General features: G+C 48.6%; 1 protein-coding gene across 15 annotated transcripts in view; it reads right to left on the bottom strand.

Moving 5' to 3' along the window:
• Window positions 1-18,415, bottom strand: part of LOC308494348 (uncharacterized protein) — a 38,359-nt gene extending 19,944 nt beyond the window's left edge. For 13 of the 15 annotated variants that reach the window (XR_013992912.1, XM_081042061.1, XM_081042070.1 and 10 more), the window contains exons 1-2: window positions 18,080-18,344; window positions 17,318-17,378 (exon numbers count right to left, since the gene is read on the bottom strand). The gene's annotated coding sequence lies outside the window, so the exon portion shown is untranslated. Of the gene's footprint in view, window positions 1-17,317; window positions 17,379-18,079 lie in introns of all 15 variants that reach the window. The other 2 variants (XM_081042071.1, XM_081042062.1) reach the window with 2 other exon arrangements.
• Between the last annotated feature and the right edge of the window lie 2,326 nt (window positions 18,416-20,741).

Genomic DNA, 20,741 nt, shown 5'->3' with positions numbered 1-20,741 from the left:
GAGTTCCTAAGGTGTGGGCAGGAACACCAATGTGAGGGAGGGAGAGGCGGGCTATCAGTCCATTGTGGCAAACTGGGAGTAAGCTGGAAATTAGAACCCAAGTCCATAGCCGGGAGATAGCCTGATGGAAGAGTCACATTCTCTGTGTTGTGTCCTTCCCCATCTTGCAGCTTCTGACAGGAATCCTACCAGGAAGGCAGCTAGCCGATATCACAAATAAAGGGCCGATGCTCAGCTCCATGTTAGGTTCTCCCATCAGAGAACAAGCACCTTTCCCTGGGCAAGTGACTTCGACAAAGCAGCAGATGTGATGTTTCCCTAGTTGATGGGCTCACGGAGGGGTGTCTTACATCTGGAAAGGTCCCAGAGTCCCAGTTCTCTTCAATGAGCCTCCTTGCAGGTCAGCACAGCTCCTGCCGAGGACAACACAGCCCAGCGCAGCAACATCAGGTTTCAGCACAGAGTCAGGCGGGCCATTTAGGATCTGTGCATTTCCCATTCCAAAGAAGCCACAGGCTTTGCTTTGCAGCAGCAACGCAAGAGCTGCAAGGCCACACAGCACTTTCCCACGTGCAAGGGACAAGCCAGGCTATCTGAAGCCTCGTTTATCGCGTGGGTCTTAGAGCCCACATGGCCCATTCCAAAATACACACATACGCCCGACATCATCAGATATCTGATGGACCACGTATCTAATTTCACAAGTGTTACCTAGAAACTGAAAACTGCTTCAAGAAACGAAATGTGTATCTCCATTTACACACTGCCTTTTTTTCTTGTCTCCCTTATTCCACAGTCAACCATGTGAGCAAAAACATGAGACATACAACCATATTACCATTTTAACATTCAGAGTTTACATTCCCATCTGCTCACCAGAGTCAAACAGCAAGGGAGGTGGATCCCATTCATACCTTTATTTTGTCGTTTCCCTGATGGGGACGATCCTTCTAGCATTTGTTAAATTAGAAGTATGTACCATTTGACAACAATTTTGCCATACATCCAGATGCCATAGCCATGAAACAAAAAAGCCATTTGAAAATGCCTTTCTTTGGTGTTATCGCAATTCCAGGGTTAACGTCATGACTGCCCTTTGAGATCCGGAAAGGAATGCCAGTACCAGACTTCAATAACAGCAACAAAAGTGAAGAAGAGCCTTGGAAGGTGTTTTCTTTTTCTCCCTTGTGTTTTCTGTGGCTTTTCTCCAGCCCAGGAATTGATTTCATTTTCCCTCCCACTTGGAGGAGATAGGAACTCGCAATGTGAACATATGTTGCCCACCCAAATCTTACCTTTTTCAATCCTAAGCCCTTTTTCCATCCTGCCTAGAGAAGAGAACACAAACCAAAGTCATCAAGTCCCAGTGCTTTTCTCTCCCGTCCCACTGTCCAGTGTGGTGAAAGGAGCCAAGGAAAACAGTGATCTCAGTGTCCCACTGGTGAGTCTGTTATTTCCAATTTCCGTAAGTGACATACACTGAGCAAATGATCTCAGGACAAGATGAAAGAGTTTTGCTCGGAAAATCAACATGTAATGAGCCAGTATCAGGAAAATCGCAGGCCCAAAGGGGGTCCATGTTCACCCCTCTGTTGGGGAAGCTGCCTGCAAAAGGGACAGGAGCCAAGAGGAGTGATGAGTGCAGGAGCAGTCCCTGAGCAGGGGGAAGGCATGGGACCCTGAGCATAGGTGAGGGCTGGCTGCAGTCAGGAGCAGGTACGCTCAGGGGCAGCAGGGGATGCCAGGGGAGAAGCACCTTGACTGGGTTTGAGAAGCTCAGGGAACTCCCCCCTCATAGCTTCTGTGCTCTGCACGAATTATTAGGAGAGGTCATTGGGATGGAAGCCGGGTCCCTGTGAGTAAGGCAGAGGTGTAGGAAGGTGACAGGGAAAGTAAGAAGCAGTGCTCTCCTGGTCATGGATTGAAGATGAACCCTTCAGTAAGAAGTCGGGTTTTCTCATCAAAGCTCAGGTACTGTCATGTAGGGTGTCATGCAGGATCTCAGCTCCTGCTCCTCAGCTAAGAACGCAGGACATGGTGAGGCCAAAAAGTAACACCCATGAAGACATAGATAGGGGAGTCTTACACTCTATGTTCCAAGGCGGCTGGGTTGTAGACACAGGAAGCAGGAGCCACATCATTTGCAACCTACTGTCCGCTTATCTGTCAACCAAACTCCCTTGCTGGCTGCAATCCGCAGTGCTAACTGCAATCCGCTTCTAGCTCAGCCACCATCTTCTTGCCCCCATTTTCTGCTAATGTAGCCAAGGCAGTTATATTCCTGGCCAATGGCTCACTGGTTACAGCTGCCTGCCAACGAGTCACAGCTGATGGCCATCCAGTCACAGTCGATGGACCCTTTCTACCCGAGTGAGCACCTTTCCACGTGGGGCCCAGAGCCTGGAAACTGCACTCCTGCCTCTGTCCCCACACCAGTGCTTGTCCATGAGCACCGGGATGGTCGGTTGCCCAGGAGAAAATCCCTAAGGAGACACTCCAGGGTTGATCCAGTCAGGCTCCTGGGCCATGAGGCCCTGGGGAGGGTTCCCTGGACTGAGGACTGACAGGAGGCAAGTGAGCGTGTCACCAGTAGTGGGTGTTCACAGGCAGGTGGAGGTAGGGGGAGGGGTGATGGGGAACAAGGTCTGGGAGGATAGGTGGAAGAGCTGGGGTTGGCACTGTCCCTCAGTTGTAAGGGAGGGGCAGGTGGAGCAACTGGGTAACAAGTGACCCTGTCCCTCAACTGAAAGTTTGCCACAGGGACTGGAAGGAAAGTTCTACCAGATGTGGGATCCCAGACTGACACCAACCTAACAGGTCAGTGCGCAGGCCCAGAACCCATCAATTACACCACAGCTCCAGCCCTGTTGGGGCAGGAGTCCTGTGTACAAGATGTGACATGCTGTTCCTATGGTTTCAAGGGCGGGACTTAGGAAGAGGCCAGTTGGTTTCGTTGCCCAGAAGTCTATTGGGCTGACGTTTGCTTTATCTGGCCTTTATTGGCATGAAGTCTTTACACAGCTTCTGTGGTGTTTTTCCGGGAAACTAGACATAAAGGAGTTTATGTCAGGAATGTGCACACTCAGTTTCTCTGGACATTAGATGGCACTGTGGCACCGTATAATTTATCCCTGCCCCGCCCTTCGTGTTTCAAAAAAACTATTCTGTGTCTCCCTGGCAATAAATGGCTGCTTCTCTGTAAGTCCCCCTGTGCCAGGCACAACAGTGGGAAAAAGGCTCCCTTCAGTAGCATGCCTACTGGAAACCCAGTGTCCAGGCTCCATAGAATCTTGTGTTTCTGCTGATGGAAACGTCTTGTCACCAGTTTTCCTCCTATTGTTTTCGGTTTTTATCCATGTATTCTCCAGGTACCCTAGTCACTTCAAGCTCCCTGGAGAATATTTGGAAGACTCACAACTATAACAAAGCAATCACAGTCCCATCCCCCCAGGATGACCAGTATTGACTTGGGAAGAATTTCGTTACTGGTTTTCTCAAGTATAAAGGTGCACAGTAAACACTATGAGATTCATATGGCATGGTGACTTCACCAGATTTTATGAAACTCAGAGCATCAGTTAGCTGTTCAAAACATCATTTGAAAACGCTTGAAAATGTTTAATTCATTTCTCTTGCTGAAAGTGTAAGTAGTAAAAAGAGTGAAAATATTGTATTTCGTAACCTGACATTGACAGCAGAAATAAACCAATTCCTTTCTCAAAGTGAAATAGCATCTTGCAACCTTCCCAAGTTCAGCAGCTACATTTTTGCCCGTCTGTTTCTTTGCTTAGAGTTCTATTTTCATTGTATGAAATGCATTTGTTTAGTCTGTCCTCTAGCATGCTTACCTTATGTTCCCTGTGGTGAGGGCCAACTGTCCCCTTCATCCTGCCCAGGGGCAGGGAGATTACAGAACCCACTCAGAAGAGAAGTCATACATTCACTCCTAATTTTGCTGTCAGGCGATAAAGGAAATTCTTCGATTTGCAGTCATTTGGGAAGGCAGAGAACAGACAACAGAAAATTTGAGAAATCCTCCACCACCCAATCACTTTCACCTCGTTTTGCATATCAGCTTCAAGTTTACATCCTTGTAATAGTGCAGGATGCAGTAAGGAACTCTGAAGTCTCAGTGGTTGACGTTAGGTAATTCATTTATCTTCTTGAAATTCCACTTTCTCTATCATCCACACATGCACCTTCCACATTTGCTACTTTGTGTTTCAAACATAAAAAAGAACGCCAGGACTAACGTCTTGCATAAATCCATGACCACGTTTTAGATGATGTGTCTTGCTTGGATTCCTACACGTGGATACACTTGCCACTTTCCCTTAACTAGGAACCCAGGCTAGTGCCTATGTCATTGTATCCAGACAGTACTGACAGTGCTTTAAGTGCTTGCTAGGTGACAGGTGAAAACTATGTCGCTACTCTTTCAAAAAGGCTTTTAACAATCATTTCTGAGATTCAATATCCATGTCTTTATTTAATTACAATGCATTTAATTTGTACCTTCCTCATGAAAAACAGAATACTGGAAATTCATATAAAGAGATTTAATTAACTTTAAAATGAGTACCTGAGAAAATGAGAAAACGAGACATGAGAATTTTCATAGACTACGAAGTTTCATGGACGTGAAGTTAATTCGCTAAGTCCATGTCTCCTTTGCTTGTTTTCTTTTCATGCTGATACCTACACCCCTTACCAAGGGCATCCATCATGTCCAAGCAAGAACTGCCCACTGGCCTGTGGAAACACATGATCCAGGCTACGGTCAGGGACAGGAGACCAAGAACACATTGCTCCTTCTCCCCACTTCTTGACTCAATTCCTGGACCTTGTACATCCCTCTTCCTTCCTCTCTGAAAAGAATGGGGTGATAATGAGCGGAGTTCATCATCTTATAGCAGACGTCGTAAATTAATTAAAACAGGCCCCAGTTTTCCTTGCTTCAACCCTTGTCTCCTTGAATTTTTTTCTCACTTCTCTTCCACTGTGCACCTGTGTTGGCACCTCCTCTTACCCTCTAATCGGAACAAACAACAAGACGCACAAAAACAGCTCTCAAGCAACTTTTCTGAAGGCTGCTGGAATGAGATTTGCAGCAAGGGTCGGAGAAGCAGCAGAACCAATTCCCAGCCTCTCCAACCACACATTAGCAGCTGTTACAGAAACTGTAACCTAGGAACAGCGGTCATGGACCTCTCTTCTCCTTTCCCTGCACAGGGACTTCTGCTCTCCTTTCCGTCTACATGGGCTTCTCATGTCCTTTCCGTAGCCCTGGACCTTCCTTCTACACTCCCTGTACAGTCTCCAGTTCTGCTTCAGCTCAGATTGGTCCCTGGTCTGAGGTGACACACATCAGCTGGATGAAGCCTTTAACCTCCATTTGAATCACTTGACCTGGATTCTTTTCTCCCCAGGTGCTACCACTGGTTTGACCCCAATTTCCCAGCGGCAACAGGACAGAGTTCCGCAGGGTCACTTGCATAAACGAAAGTCACCACTGGTCAATAGGAAGCATTTTCTCAGGCATCTACCAGTGTTCCCAATAGTGAGACTGCAGGGAAACGTGTGCCCTGAGTCATCATAGGGTTCAGGTTCTACAGACACCTGTGGCAGGGACCTAAGTCGCAGAATCTTCTCATCTGATAATGGACATAATTATACTAACCTACCAGATAAGGTTTCTCTCATGAATGACACGACAGTACGTACAGAGGACTTAGTGCACTGCCTGACACACAGTATATACGCAAACGTCCTCGCCACATGATTTTGTAACAGGTCGGAGCACCAGCTCTGGAATTCTAACTTCCGGGGGAGTAAAGCGTTTTCCTACATCCTTAAATTTCAAACAATGGGTGTCTGTGTCAGAATAACGCAACAAAAGATGCCATTAGTTAGCAAATATGGCAATTATGATTTCCCATTTGGAAAAGATCCTTCATGAAAAGCTCCCTAAACTGAAATAAAGGCTGCAATCCGTCTCGGTTTTGGTCTTTGATGCTGCTGCAGTCCATGCACTGATTAATTCACGGTAATGTCTAGTGTATGAAGACGATATCAAAAATATATCAGCTTTAAAGAGATATGTTTCTCTTTCTGATAATCTTTCCATTACAACTAGGGCATGTATAGGTGCTTCACCGCGTTGGGGATCTAAGCTCTGGGTCAAAATTAGCGTCTGTCCCCTAAGGATGGGCCAGTTCATGTTTATAATTTCCCCCTTCTCCATTCTTCCTTTCGTGTCTGGAGGACTGGCATCAGCGGGAATATTACGGTATGTAGACCACGGATATGGAACTCTCCAGAAGAGGAAAGCTAACGCTTCCTAGAACGAATTCCACCACATGCAGAAAAAGCAGAGCTTTGACTGGGAGCAGGGGCCCTATCACCACCCCTTCCCTGGTTGGGACTCCATGTTCAACTAATAGCGTAGTGCAAGTGCCCTTCTTAAAATGGAACAAACAGCAGCTCAGAAAGCAAAGCAGCGCAGAGAGCAAAAACGGTAAGGCTGGTAGCCCAGGAACTGGAAGGGAGTTCTCCTGAGCCCTGGCGCAAGGCCCTCCAGGAGACCAGAGTGGAAGAAAATACTAGGGAAGAACTGCATGTCCGATAAGCAGGCGTTTTTATTGTAAAGAAGTCACGATCAATGTGTTCAAACTTTTGTGGTCAGTACTGTTTAAAATGAAAATTATTCATTTTAAACTTATTCATTTATTCCTAAGGAACCTGGGACTGTAGTTATGTGAGGCTTGAGAGAAATGAATGTAAGAAGTCTTAAGTGGACTTAGTGAGAAAGACCGCTGCGTTCAGATCAGGCTGGCTTCATACACGGTGCTGGCACCTGCCTTGTTCCCAATCCAATAGCAGGGCCGGCTATGGGCCCCTAAGGTCATGTTCAGTGTATTCTTTATACCCACATGTGGGGACAAAACCCCAAAAAACAGTTTCCAGGCTCTCGGCCTCACATAGAAAGGTGCTGGCTCGGGTAGTAAATGGCCATCAACTGTGATCAGATGCCAGCAGCTGTGGCTAGTTGGCCGTCAGCTGTAACCCGTAAGCCATTGGCCACTAATATAACGGCTGTGGCTACGCTAGCAGAGAAGGAATGGGGGCTAGCGAGAAGATGGTGGCTGGCAAGCGCGGACTGCTGTTAGGCAGATTATGTAGATCCTGCTTCCTGTGTCTCCAGCCAAGCCTCCAGCGAGAATATATTGGTTTGACTCCCCTACTTATGGCTCCATGGGTGTTCCTTTTTGGCCTTACCGTGTCCTGCGTTCTTGGGCGGGGAGTGGGAGCTGAGACCCTGCATGACAAATGGCGCAGCGAGCAGGGTCCCCTGCGTGACACATGGCGTAGTCGGCAGGATACGGTGCTGGCCAAAGCTTTCCGAAGGGCAGTGGAGCAGTTTGTGTGTATGAAAGCTCAGTCTGAGGAAGACCAGGAGGAGCAGCTGCCGGAGAGCTCGATCCCCGTGGAGGGGTGGAAAGATGTGGATGGTTCCCCAACCAGCAGAGGCCGGAGAAAGTGGAGAAAGCGGAGAAAGCGAAGGTTGTTGCCGCCCTGTGGGCTGGGAAGTGCTTGCTGAGGAAGCCCAGATGCGGGACTTGTCCCAGGAGGAAATGCATGCTGAGTCCTCCTCGGGAGATGAGGGTGAGGTCAAGGTCATCATCCCTCACCCCCAGGACAGCCCTGGCGAATGACTATGGACTATGAGGAATTGCCTTCTATCCCTGATTTAATGGACGCTTGACTGTTTGGGAACATACCACCATGTAGTGGGACTGGTTTGATGTTTGCTTTTGTGTCTTGACTGGCCGCCATTGATAATATGTAAGCACCTTGATGTGAGCCGCTGTTGTTCCAGCACAGTACCCCGAGAGGCCCAGAGAGAGTGGCAGTGCCCTGACAGGCCCTGGCTGAGTCCAGGAAGTCTGGCTGTGCCCAGAGAGAGTGGCAGTGCCCTGAGAGCCCTGGCTGTGTCCAGGAAGTCTGGCTGTGTCCAGAGAGAGTGGCAGTGCCCTGAGAGCCCTGGCTGTGTCCAGGAAGTCTGGCTGTGTCCAGAGAGAGTGGCAGTGCCCTGAGGCCCTGGCTGTGTCCAGGAAGTCTGGCTGTGCCCAGAGAGAGTGGCAGTGCCCTGTGAGCCCTGGCTGTGTCCAGGAAGTCTGGCTGTGTCCAGAGAGTGGCAGTGTCCTGAGAGGCCCTGGCTGTGTCCAGGAAGTCTGGCTGTGCCCAGAGAGAGTGGCAGTGCCCTGAGAAACTCTGGCTGTGCCCGGGGAGACAGGTGGTACCCTAAGAAGCCCAGGAAGTCTGGCTGTGCCCAGAAGTACTGTGGTGGTGCCCTGAGAAAACCTGGCTGTGCCCGGGGAGACAGGTGGTACCCTAAGAAGCCCAGGAAGTCTGGCCGTGCCCAGAAGTACTGGTGGTGCCCTGAAAAACCCTGGCTGTGCCCAGAGAGCCTGGCTATGTCCAGGATATTGCATTCACCTCCAGGCTCCTTGCACAGGGCCCCTCGCAGAAGACGCTTGTCGCGTAGATTGTGAGGCGAGACCCTGTAGGGGTGGAGTGTGGGGACAAAACCCCAAAAAAAAGTTTCCAGGCTCTCGGCCTCACATAGAAAGGTGCTGGCTCGGGTAGTAAATGGCCATCAACTGTGATCAGATGCCAGCAGCTGTGGCTAGTTGGCCGTCAGCTGTAACCCGTAAGCCATTGGCCACTAATATAACGGCTGTGGCTACGCTAGCAGAGAAGGAATGGGGGCTAGCGAGAAGATGGTGGCTGGCAAGCGCGGACTGCTGTTAGGCAGATTATGTAGATCCTGCTTCCTGTGTCTCCAGCCAAGCCTCCAGCGAGAATATATTGGTTTGACTCCCCTACTTATGGCTCCATGGGTGTTCCTTTTTGGCCTTACCGTGTCCTGCGTTCTTGGGCGGGGAGTGGGAGCTGAGACCCTGCATGACAAATGGCGTAGCGAGCAGGGTCCCCTGCGTGACACCACATTTACCAAAGCTTTCTACATTTTACAACACCTCACCGTTACTTTTCTGTACAGTGACGTTAAATATGAAAACGATTTTCAAACACGAAAAACTGACTTGAAACCACAAGGAGGGAGAGGTCATGATGCAAAAATGAACGATTAAGTATACTGAAAATGCAGGCCTTTTGAAGAAAAATCTCTAAGGACATTTAGCGCAAAACACTAATAATGGCCTTGGCGGGGTGACAGGACTGTGGTTTGGGTCAGTCTTCAGTACATTCATCTGTCCTCCAAATTTTCTACCCTGATATGTGAGGGCGTTTCATCACTGAAGAAACTCTGGATACAGGCCCAGCCAAGGCCAAACCAGGTGGGGCAAGACAGTGACCAGCGCATTCAGAGAAACGGAAACACAAGTCCCTGAGGAACCCAAGCAGCCCAGTAGAAGAAGAGCTAATTTTGAACGCAAATGGGTTTTTCTTCCCAGGCACAACCTTTTCAAAACCCGTGCACTCAAAGGGAGCCCAACAAACAGTAAGTTCGAGTGCAGTGCGCAGGCGCAGAAGGAACACAGCTTTGCAGTGAAGACACTACGGAGTTTTTTCAAACGAGAAGGGCGGGGGAGAGGGGAGACGGCGGCTGCGCGTCACCACACTGCCCCCTGCTGCCCATAGAAACCGAATGGTTCACGTGCAAGTCAAAAGCCGCTCTCTCTTAGGAGGTTTGCAAGGAGACCTCGGCGGAGCAAGAGAAGCGCGCGGATAGTGAAGAGCAGCGGACACTGCGACCACCCGAGTAGCGCCGCCGGGCAGCCCTGGGCACGGCGCCTTCTCCCGCTGCCTTGGATCCCGGCAACAAGGGCCGGAAGCCACGCTCCCCGGCGGATGCGCATGCGTGGCGGCGCTGCGCCCGGATTGGCCAGTTCTGATCCTGCGCGCCGGGGCTCCGTGAGGTCCTTACAGGTCGCCCTGCAGCCTTGTGCCTGAGGGTGCCTTCTGCACCGCCTTTGCAATGTCCGCTAGCGTCCCCGCACTGTGACGTCCACGTCCTGTCGCCCGACTGACACAGCGGAGCCTCCGCCCTCGTGCGGAACCTGTAGCACTGCCCTAGTCATCCTCCTCCCGCCCGGCCCACTCAGCTTCTGCCATCAACTGGCAGGTCCTGAGACACCCTCCTCCTCCTCCTCCCCCTGCCCCTCCCCATTCCCCTCCGCCTCTGCTCCCCCTCCTCCCATCCCCTCCCCCTCCCCTTCCCTCCTCCCTCCTTGTCCTCCTCTTCCTCCTCTTCCCCCCCCTGGCTTTCAGGAAACCTCCAGGGGACCTCAGGCCCAGGAGCCTCGTCCTTGCATAATCGGAGCCTCTCTGTCCTCAGAGCTGTTATACCTATATATAGCTTCCTGATGCTGCACCCCCTGCCCAAGGCATTTCCCTGGGCATCAGAGAATCCACCCCACGGCCTGCCCATCCCACGCCCCCAGACACAGACACACACACAAATGAACACATGATGTCCCTTTGTAGCCCTCCCTGTCTCATGTCCTCAACATCTTTTCCTAGGAGTCCTGCTCCCTTACTCTAATGGCTCTGCTTACACAGCCTTCCACTTCTGGGGGTGTCCTGTGTGTACCCGCAGCTTTCGCCATCTTCCATCAGGCCCCTTCTTAGCCAGCTTACTAAGTGCTACAATCTCCCCATCAGGCACCCTTCTCTAGCTGTTTTCTCCCCTGTCCATACTCTCTTGCTCTGTCCCAATAAGGGGCACATCCGTTTCTGTGAGACCCTGAGCACTGATAACAAAACTAGAAACTTTACTGAACTGTTTATTTTAAATCCATGATCGGGAGAGCACTGCTTCTCACTTTCCATCTCAGGCTACCTACACAGCAGCCTGGTTCACTAGGGACCTGCTTCCACTCCAATGACCTCTATTAATAATTCATGGAGAAGGCATATACACAATGGAACATAACTCGGCTATAAGCAAAGATGAGCTACTTCCACTGTGAACAGATCACAGATAACACGACCGAGCTTGAGAGAAATAAGTCAGACAGAGAAACTCGAGAAGTATGCGACTTCACTCATATGTGGGATATAAAAGTGAAAGCAAAAAACAATCGAGACAAAGAAAGAAAAAGCCATAGATCCACACAACAGTTTCATGGTTACCAGAAGGTAAGGAAGCAGGCTGGTAGTAGAGGGTAAAGGGGGTCATATATATGATGATGGAAGGAGAACTGATTCTCGGTGGTAAACTCACAATACAACATGTACATATTATTATACAATTGTGCACTTGAAAGCTGATTTTAACACCCAATGTCATAACAAGACATTTAACAAAACTTATTTAATAATTAACAATCAGTGTGTGAGTACCATGCTCTTTTTGTAATCATTCCTATTCTTTCAAAGAATAGAGTTTTATTAAATTCTAAGCATTTACACAACGGTGACACACCCTTTTGAATTTTCACCTTCATCCTCACTGGCTTTTGATGTAGTGAAAGGGTTGCTCAATACTATGGTGTTCAAATTTCCTGGAAAGCATATGTAATATTTACTTTACTTGAAACCAAATATATTTAAAAATTGTACGAGAAAAAATGGTAGAAACTCAGTGAAATTAAAATTCATTCTTTAAGATAATGTACAACATTCATGTACCTCTAGGAGATTCAGAATGGGGGGGGAGCGAGCGAAGAAAAGTTACCAACAGCAGAAACGAAAGCGGTCCTTTAGCTACAGACCCAGCAAATTTGAAAGGGGCAATATGATAATACAACATTCAACTCCACATTTATACATGGAACATCTTAGAAGAAATGGATCGATTTCCCATAAATCATGAACTACAAAAACTCACCCAGGTGTGAATAGTCCAATATATTTTAAAGAAATGAAATCGGTAGTTAAAAACCTTGGGCGGGAAAACCCAGAGAGTATATACCAGAAACAAACAATTCATGCGATTTAAATCTGGCACCATTCTGAGAAGTGTGATGAAATCTCAAGCCATCGACTCCACCCGCCACCCACGAGAATCATCCCTTTGTTCAGTTCTAAAAGGATGCTTGGACTGGCAGCACCTACAATCACTTAGTGGTCGTCTGGGTTATCAGACTGACTGTTGACGTATTACAGTGGTTGTGTGCAAGTGACCCTTATTTTACTTAAGAAGGGCCCCAAAGCGGAAGAGCAGGGTTGCTGACAAACCAGATATGCCAAAGGGAAGCCGTAAAGTGCATGTATGTATAGGAGAAACATAGTATGTAGGCTTCGGTGCTACCTGTGGTTTCAGGCATCCACTAGGGGTGTCGGAATATACTCCCCATGGATAAGGGGAACTAGTGTAACTTACAGAATATAGTGAAAACAATCACTTAAGAAATCAAAATGTTCCATTACAAAATATCCATACCATACAAAGAAAGCTGTAAAGGAGGTACCAAAGAACAAACAGAGAAGAGACACAGAAAAAAAAGGAAAGGATAAAGGGAGATTGGAGTCTACCTACATCAATAGTAGCATTAACTGTGAACAGATTAAACAATCCAGTGAAAACGCAGACATTGACAGTCTCGTTTTGAAAAAGCAAGATGAAATTACATGACGGCTACGGGAGACACAGTTTAGATTCCAAGATACAAACAGATCACCAGTGAAATAGGGGAGAAGATATATCAAACAACCAGCAACCCCAAGAAAACTTCAGGGGGCATCCTCATATCAGGCATTTAAATTTTAATGTTAAACATATATTTATAACATGACCCAACAAATCTCCTAGAGAATCCTTTCCAAGAGAAACAAAAAACATATGTCCATACAGAGACCTGTACTCAAACATTCATAGCACCTTTGTTCATAGAGTCAAAAGTACAAACAATCCAAATTGACAAAAACTGGTAAATGGATCAAAGAAAAATACACAAAGGAATTCTACACACTAATGATAAAGGGGACGATACATCAGGAACACATAACCGTCATCAACATTCGTGCCCCTATCAGGGAGCATCGAAATACACCAAGCAACTACTAACAGTACTGAAGGGAGAAACTGACCAAAACACAATTATACTAGAGGACGTAAACACATCACTGACAGCTATGGATAGATCATCCAAACAGAAAATAAACAAATAACTAGCAGCCCTAAATGACACATTAGATGAAATGGACATAATTGACATTTACAGATCAATTCATCGTAGAACACCAGACTGCACATTTTTTTCTAATGTACACGGACCATTCTCAAGGATAGACCACATATAGGGTCAGAAAACTAGCCTCAGCAAATTTAAGAAGATTGAAATCATACCAAACATATTCTCTGATGACAAGGCTCTGAAATTGGATATCAACTGCAAAAAGAAAGCAAGAAAAACCACAAATGTGTGGACATTAAACAACATAGTTTTAAAGAACGACCGGGTCAAAGATGAAATAAGAGGAGAGCTCAAAAGATACAAAGAAACAAATGAGAATGAAAACACATCCTAAGAAAATTTTTATGATGCAGGAAAAGCAGTTCTAAGAGGGAAATGCACTTTTAAGAGATGAGCAATCCCTCACCTGGGTATCTACCCTCAAAATCTGAAAATATTTATCTGTAAACACAAGTGTGCTTCAATGTTCATTGCAGCTTTATTTACAGTGGCCAAGACATGGAAACAATCAAAGTGTCCTTTGATAGGTGAATGGATAAAGAAGTTGTGGTATATACATATATGCAATGGAATACTCTTCGGCAGTAAGTAAAGATGAAATAGGACCATTAGCAACAACATGCGTGGATCTTGAGATTATAATCCTAAGTGAAATAAGATAGAAAATATAGAGAACCATTTGATTTCACTGATATGTGGTACACAAAACTGAAAACAACAAAAGAACAATACATACACATGAAGGAACAAAAACACATAGACACACAAAGGTTTAGGGGGTACCAGGGGTAAGGGGAAAGGGTGCTCTCGGAGAGGGTAAACGGGGTCTAATATATGGTGATGGAAAGAGAGGTGACTCTGGGTGGTGAACACACAAGGGGAGATACAGATAATGTATTACAGAAGTGTACACCTGAAATCTATGTAACAATTGTCACCCCAAGAAACTTTAATTGAAGAAAAAACTTACAGATGATACATATTAATAATATCCGAGAGCCGAAAAACGTTGTCCACACTCTTTCAAGTGGGAGCCCCTTCAAGGTATTTTTGGAATCCTTCTGATATGTCCCCATCATTCCTTGAATTTAGGCTCATTATTCACACCACAAATTGAGCCGGATTCCTGTATCCTTTCCCTCCCCCAGTCCAGGCACCAGTCTTTGGTGGAGAATGGTATTTAGAAACCAGGATCTGGGGCCTACATGTGATTACTGCCATTGGATTGTGGGGGTACCCAAAACTGTTGGAATACACGTGTGTACGCACTCAGGCACACACACGGGTATACATAGGTACATCTGTATCTATCACCTAATAGAACGTGTACGTATATTGAAAACCACGAGTTCCATAGAGGCCTCCAGTTCCAGCATAACATCTCAGAGTTTGTTGTAGGTTTCTTTGTTTCCACATGAGAAGCTCCCCTTTCTAAAGTGAGAGTCCTGGCTCCCATATCCTTATTTATTTACTGACGTGATGACACCCAATGTGTACGAAGTGGGAAAATTAAAAGTTCCTGAACTTTTGCAACGATGTGGCGAAAATTTTTTTAATATCAGCGGGATTATTCACTATGAATATATACCAACTGCACAAACAGTTTACCAAGTCTACTATTTGGAAGTGCTGAAAAGGCTGCAAGAACTTTTCACCAACAATTCATGGCTCTTGCATCACGACAATGCACCAGCTCACAGGGCACTGTCTGCTACAGAGTTTTCAGCCAGTAAATAAGTAACTGTATTGGAATGCACTCCCTCCTCACCTGGCCTGGCCCCCAGTGACTTCTTTCATTACCTGAAGATAAACGAAATACTAAAAAGACGACATTTTGATGACACTCAGGACATCAAGGGTAATATGATGACAGCTCCGTTAGCCACTCCAGAAAAAGAGTTCCAAATTGCGTTGAAGGCTGGACTAGGCACTGGCATCTGAGCATTGCTTCCTTAAGGAAGTATTTCGAAGGTGACCGTAGTGATAATCAGCGATGAGGTACGTAGCACTGTTTCTAGGATGAGTTCGCGAACTTAACTGGCACACGTAGTATATGGCATCCTCCCCACACAGAGGCCCGCCTCACATGCTGTGCTCAAGTATCCCCTGCCCTTGACCTCCCTCCACAACCTACTCAGCATTGAATCCGGGATCCATGTAGCCTCTCCCACCCAACCCCCAGGGAAAGCCTCCTACTGGCCTGGGGCTCTGTCCCCCACTGCACCCTGTCCTTGGGTGTGGATTCCCTCCTCAGTCTGCCTGCGCTCTGACTCCCCTACCTGGGGGGCACCTAGAAGCATTCGCTTGCCTTGCTCTGCAGCACCTCATGTGACAGCTTGAGGAGTGAACTCCTCTGGCACAAAAGAGAAGGGAAGGGAAAGAATGGTCAAGGCAGAGGAAAAGGTGAACATACCCAACACAATCACTTAATTAAGGTGAATGCAGCCCAATCCAGGCAATACTATGAAACCTGAGGGATTAAGCTCACTCTTCTGCAGCCTCCCCTTCCGGTCTGTCTCCTCTGACTGAGTTCCTGTTTCATTACGAAGGTATTGCCTTCCATCAACAATAGAAATATTAGAGGCAGCCAGATGGCTCCACTGGTTAGAGTCCAAACTAGGATGAACAGGGTTGGCGGTGCCAGTCCCACAGGGTCCAGTGAGCAACGCTGTGCACACCAAGATTGAAGACAATGAGCTGCCTTTGAGATTCCAGAGGGGCACTGGATGGCTCAGTTGCTTACAGCCTGAACTCTCAGCAACAAGGTTGCCAGTACAATACCAGCATGGGATGGTGGGCTGCGACCCCTGCAACTAAAGATTGAAAACGGCAATTGGACTTGGAGCTGAGCTGCGCCCTCCAGAAATAGAGTCAAGGAGAACGACCTGGAGCTGAGGCGCCCCGGAATACATACTGTTCCCCAATATTCCTCAATTCAGAAAAAAAAGGAAGATTGTTACAGGGACTTCATTAAAAAAACAGTAGAAATACTACCATGGGCGTGATGCCTGGATTGTCATTTATATCAGCTGGATGGCCCACATTCACTGTGGATGGTGTCCGCCCTGCAGCTCTGACACTCAGAGCCTCTGTTTTCCATGACAGAGTCAAATACTTCACCCCTCTTTTAGCACTTTCAGATGTGAGGGGGAGAACAGCCTCAGGCCACTATTGCAGCCTCAGGACTTTCGTCTGGAAAAGAGGTTGACCTCACCTCCCTCACAAGTGGGAAGGGAAATACAGAGCGCAACACCGGACACCTTTCATGAGCGCTCTGTGCCAAACCCAGTGATGAGGGCTTTACGAGCACCCCAGGATTCCCTGACACCCAGGAACACACCGAGTGGATTTCCGCCTCAGCACTGTTGCACTTGCTGTTCCTTCTGCCTGGCATGCTCTTCCCTCAGGTAACGTATGGCCTGCTCCCTCCCTTCCTCCAGGCCTCTGCTCACTCATCACCTTTTCAGGGAGACCTTCTCTGATCACGCTCAATACACTGAGAACATTCTCCCCTCATAGCCTTGCCCGGAACCCGTTATTTTCAGTCTCCACAGCACTTGCCACTCCCAGATATGTTATACTTGTACTGAGCAACTCTATGAAGTCAGACATTCCATCAATGTAGTTCTCTGTTGTACCCCATCTCCTAGAACGCTGCTCAGGTACATACTGTAGCAGGGACTCAGACATTTCTTGTGGAAAACTGAGTGGGACCCAGACTCTTTACACACATTGCTAAGATGTACACTGTCTTCCAACATGGGAATTGGCCCCATTTATTGGTTATGATGCATATCATGTCTAAAGGACACAAGTGACTTGCCGAAGGACACACAACCAAGACGTGGGGCTCCAGGCTTTGGAATCCCATCTGACAGCTTCCAAATCCCTCAGGTCCTACACGGAGACCTCCCACCCGAGAAGGTAAGAGATCTCACCAGACACACAAACCCCAAACACCTCACATACCCAGAGACACCAAACACAGCTCACTCAACAAAACCTAAAACAGATTCCAAACGTCTCTGCACAGGTAGGTCACCGCTTGTGTCACAGACTCCCAGACACAGCGGAGACCACACACACTGTGACAGCCCCCACCCTGCAGACCAAAGTCCTCATCCCAGGAAACAAATTAAAACTGCTGATACCTCTCACCCTGCAGGTAGGCTCCCAAAGGTCCCAGGCACGGGCCGACTGATTACAAGGGCTCTGAAAGCAGAAAGACAGAAGCTCAATTAACTCCGAAACACCCCATAACCTTAGGATAACGTCCCCATACAGATCAGAGAACCTACACCCTGGACACAGACCCGAAAACAGCCCCCCTACTTCCTACCTTAAGAGAAAGCCTCCGCCCACCCCACTCAGTTCAGAGAGATCACAGCTCCAGACCCAGCATCACAAAGTGCTGGGAGCCCTCATTCCCGGGGTGCGGTCCCACACACAGATCTCCACCCGGGACACAGACGCCGGGAACCACAGAAAATGCTGAGCCAGGTACACGTGTGTAGGCACACGAGGCCCACGAGGCCCACGAGGCCGCAGAGACCTTTAGTCCGTGGCACAGAATCCACTCAGATAAAACCTCCCATTCGCGCACAATCCCTCAAAGGCTCAGAGGGAGCCAGTGTACCCACAGAGCACCTGTGAGGTGGCAGCTCGCCATACACATCCCCAAATGCCTGACACTTCACTTCCCAGGCAGGGACACCAAGGAGCACAGATACCGCTGCCTGGACCTTAATTGCCTGCGTGTGAGAGTCTCTCCGATGCCGTGCCAATCGCGCCACACTAGGCTGGTGACTGACATAGGCCTAAAGGACAGTAAGGAGCTCACGTGAAGACAGCGCCGTCACCCGCGATCGCAGCGTGGGGCACTGACTCCACGCCAGCGACTGCGCGGAACTCACCACTGCCAGGGGCGGCATCGCCAGCCCCGTCCGGACGCTCAGGCGCTGAGGAGTCCAACTCGGAGAAACTTCTACGCTCTGAAAATACACGCGCGCGCGCGAACACGCGGGCACACACACGCCTCACCCTGAGCTCCAGCTTGCAGTCAGGCGACATCCCACACAGATGGCCATGGGCACGGGGCCGCCAGACACGGAGGACAAGATGACAGGCCCAGCGGGAGCCAACCCGCGCCCAGGGAGGGCTTCTGGGAGGGTTTAATCCGTCAATCTCCCCGCGACCAATCAGCGCACAGCATGGACCTGGGAGCAGTTCCTTTATCCTCCCCACCCCCCACCGGAAATCTCTCCACCCCTGGTCTTCCAGCTGGATGCGACCACGTGACAAGGGACGGGTGCATCTCGGGAATTGACAGTGAGGGCCGCTACCTCACACCCCGAGGCCACTCGGTGTACAGCAGGTCCTGAGAATGGAGACCTCCGAGTCTCCTGAGCCCGGCCGCTGTATACACACCCTCAGTGTGCTCACACACACAGTGGGGTTTTCCCAATCGCCCTCCCCAGTGGTACCTCCCGGAATACAGAGGCGCCCTTCCAGACCTGTGTGGTTTGTGCCCCGCAGCAACTGCTCCCTCGCGGGCGCCCCTTGGCGGTGGGAACCGGAACTGGCTCATCCATTGGGATGCACATGGACCATTCTAGGCTGGTCCCCAAAGGGTGGGAAGGCAAAGGCAGGATGAAATCCCCAGTTCGCTGCACTCTTGCATTCTTGGAAACATCTTCGTCACCTGAAATGTACCTCCCTGCAGTGGCCACTCTGATACCGGGGAGCCTTACAAGCTTTTCTCTGTGCGGAGGATTGTGCTGGCTTGTGTCTCCTGGGTAACTGCAGAATGCATCTAGTGGGGCAACCGCGCCACAGTCCCCCAAGGGCAGGAGGGCTAGACCTCCGGACTGGGGTTAGAAGGCCTGGTGTGGGACAGGCTGCAGTCCTTGACTGTCAGCAATAGGTGAGAGGGATGGCAGGTCATCTGGTTTTCTTAGGGAAGGGGCCATCTCCCAGGGGCCAATGGACTGGTTAGGTTACATACAGACCAGGTGCTTCGTCACAATCCTGTCACGCTTGGACATGTTACCTAGCAAACTCCTCGGCCTCTCTAACTATGCCTCTTGCCACCACTTTGCACTTGTTTATTTATTCCCTGATTCACTGATAAAAAATGAAGAGCTTAAGGCTTAATCAAGAAAGGAAATTACTTACGTGAGTGAAAAGAGTTGCAGCCCTGGAAACACACAACCACTTAGCAACACAAACTGCTCTCCGGAGAGACAAAGAAACGTAGTGATTATAAAGGCAAAAACCACAAAGTGTAATTCTCTCATGCAAATGAAGGACTGCTGGCTAATTTAGCAAGGGTTGGTTAGTTCCAACAAGCAAAGGAGGAACTCAAAACTCCAAGATGGGGGTAAAGTTTATGTGTGTCCACATAGCAGTTGTTGTTCCCGGATATTGATGGCTGACCTGGGACTGAGTTCTCTCAGGTTCGCAACTTCAGAGCTGCTCTGAGACTGAGACACCAGCGGTGCATAGGCCCCACTTTCCCCAAAAGCCTCCGACTCTATGTTATGTGTCTCTCTTCGTAATGTTTATTCCAACTCGTTTTTTTTCATGATCACGTTTTATCTCTCCAAATTAGGTGTCAGGTACTGTAATGGGAGGTAGAAATGCAGTCGTAGCAAAAGAGAATAAACAACATCTTACCTTTAGGTAGCTTACTGTGGGGACAGAGCCCCAGAAAGCAGTTTCCAGGCTCTCGGCCTCATAAAGAAAGGTGTTGGTTCGGGTAGTAAATGGGCATCAACTGTGATCAGATGGCCATCAGCTGTGGCTAGTTGGATATCAGCTATAACCCGGAAGCCATTGGATGCTAATATAACTGGTGTGGCTACGATAGCAGAAAAAATGGGGGCTAGCGAAAAAATGGGGGCTAGCAAGAGTGGATTGCAGAGAGGCAGATGCCGCCGGCGAGAATGTAGTGATATGACTCCCCTACTTATGGCTCCATGGGTGTTCCTTTGTGGCCTCACCATTTCCAGCGTTCTTATGTGGGGAACGGGACCAGAGACCCCGCCGGACGCCCCGCACGACACTTACATTGTAGTGGGATCATGTAGCAGAGAAATCTTTGTAATTTGTCAGCCGTTGGTAATGGCTGTGATTAAAATTGAATGTGAATAAAGAAGTTAAAGGCGTGAATATTGCCAGAGAGAGTGGTGCGGGGAAAATTTCCCATGTACGTGACATTTGAGCAGAAAGGCAAGGAGATGCATATCTGGGTGAAAAACATCCTAGATACCGGTCAGACCAGTGGAAAGGTGTGGGAGTGGAACTCAGGCTACAGTGCATGAGGAACCGGGTGGCTGGCACAGCATGACCTATGGAGACACAGGACATGAGTTCAGGGAGGTAACGGGCAACACATCACATAGTGTTATCTGGGCTGTTGAACGAGTGGCGTGGAAGTTGACTTCCTCTCAGCGATTAACGGGAGGGTTATTAGCACGGAAGACTCATGATTGTGTCAGAGGTCAGAGGTCTAGTTCAGCAAATGGAAGGGGAGGAGCTCCCGGTTTGCCCCAACGAAAAACCCTTCCCCAGCCT

Source organism: Rhinolophus hipposideros, assembly GCF_964194185.1.
Source record: "Rhinolophus hipposideros genome assembly, chromosome: X".
NCBI classification, from domain to species: Eukaryota; Metazoa; Chordata; class Mammalia; order Chiroptera; family Rhinolophidae; genus Rhinolophus; species Rhinolophus hipposideros.
The sequence above is the reverse complement of the archived record's forward strand: the minus strand, read 5'-3'. Positions and strand labels throughout refer to the sequence as shown.